This window comes from Echinops telfairi, unplaced genomic scaffold (genome assembly GCF_000313985.2).
Source record: "Echinops telfairi isolate 266 unplaced genomic scaffold, ASM31398v2 ScPeMD7_23;HRSCAF=83, whole genome shotgun sequence".
NCBI classification, from domain to species: domain Eukaryota; kingdom Metazoa; phylum Chordata; class Mammalia; order Afrosoricida; family Tenrecidae; genus Echinops; species Echinops telfairi.
The window spans coordinates 4,615,715-4,617,634 of NW_022103920.1; positions in this window are offsets into that span (position 1 = coordinate 4,615,715).

A 1,920-nucleotide genomic window follows, 5' to 3' on the forward strand; every position below is an offset into this window, starting at 1 on the left:
AAGGAAGTGAGAACCCTGGTGGTGTGAACAATCTCGGACTGGCCCGGCTGCCGGGCGGAGGGGTGGAGGAGGGGGAGGGAACAGGACACTCGGCTCTTTCAGCAAAGAGGGAAAATCTGAAAACAAAGGAGATGGGGGTTGGGGGTGTCACAGACTAGAAGGCCACCGAATAATTGAGGGAGAGGAGGGGAGAGGGGACTTGGCCACCATGGGGAAGAAAAGACGGGAGTGGAGTGCATCGGCGAGCCCAGGGACCCTGTGCTGGGAACCTCCTCCATGCAGGCGGCAGAGCGAGCTGCAGCACTGGAGCCAGTGAGACGCCTTGAGAGAGGATCAGGAGGCCTGTGTGGGGGGACAGGGTGGCTTCCTCGGGGAAGAAAGCTGAGAGCCTTTGAGCTGGACGGGTAGTTCAGGTCACAGCAGCAGGGCCAAAAGAACTTTGTAAAAATTACTAAGCAGGGCAGAGGCCAGGCCGAGGGGTCCAGGTCCAGAGAGAGGTCAGTCTATGAGCATGGAGAGAGGAGACTCTCCTGACCGGAAGAAGTGTCTCTTGGTCACTTAGGATCCTGAATAAGCCCCATAATTGACCCCAGCAGCTTCTGGCAAAAGCCTGAGAGAGAATTCCCTGAAGGCCCCAGCAGCAAGAGGAGACACTCACCATGCAACCGGGAGCTCTCTGGTTTAGCAGAAAAAGAAATTCTTATGGGCAGGAGGGGTCCTGGTACCTCGATGAAGGCCATAGGCAAAAGGTGGAAGATTTTGAAGTCGGCTTTAAAGAGAAGAAAAAGGAAAAAAAAGGTCTCTTCCAAAAGCCCACAGATTTGAACTTTTACACCTGGGACAGTCATATTTCTGCTTGGAATTCACGTCCCAAGCCCCAAATGATTGCTGGGGATCAGAAGGTTTACTCCTCAAATACAATCAAGAGGGAAGAATCCTTCACAGGGGGGGCCAAGTCTCAGGCAGGAGACACTTCCTTCCACGAGGACACAAGGACTGACATCCAGCCAGACAGACCTCTGTGGACAGATGTAGCCATTGTCACTGAGACCACATTTCCAGAAGAGAGGCCTGATGATGGTTCACTGAATTGTCTGCTAGATGTTCATGGGTCCGGTCAACAGTCCACAGAAGCAAAATGAGTAAGAACTGAGTCTCGCATCGGGAAGGGTAATTAGAAGGATAGACGCTAGTGAGGAAATCAGACAAGAAGTGCCAACCACAACGAGAAGGAAGAAGATTTGGGGGACAACTTCAGTTGACCAGGTTGGGCTGTGAGTGTTGATACACATCACCCACAGCAGGTGCTTTAAGGAGCCCGGGTGGTGCCAGGGTCAAAGTGCTCAGTGGATGCCCCAAAGGTAGGCACGCCATGTGGGAAGGATGTGGCAGTCTGCTTTGGCAAAGATTTGGAAACCCCTGGGGCAGTTCTACTATGTCCAGTAGGGTGGCTATAAGTCAGAATTAACTGAGAGTGATAGGTTTGGTGTGGGGCTTGGGGTTTGAGATAGCAGATGCTCCGGGCGGCTCAGGATGCTTTAGAATGCTGACTGGTCACAGCCCTTGGTTATTTATGAAGGTTCCCAGGCCTGGGATTAACTGCCTTCTTCCTGAGTCCCGCCACTTCATGCCAGCCCTAAGCAGGAACCCAGCACATGTTGCTGCTGCTGTCCAGGTATCAGAATAAAGCCTCATGGCTTCAGGTTCGCTGTTGGTGGTACCCAGAGGAGCCTGTGTTAGGTCTCCATGGGGGGAGTCACCATGCTCAGGGGTTTGGAAGAAATCATGTAGCCGCTCCGCCCTTTGAAGTCTAAGGTTAGCACCCCATCCGTTGAAAGGTTGCAGGCTACGCCCACTGGAAGGATTTGATGTGGAAACCCCACTACACAACTGGGCTTTACTCCCAACTCACCTGTAGCA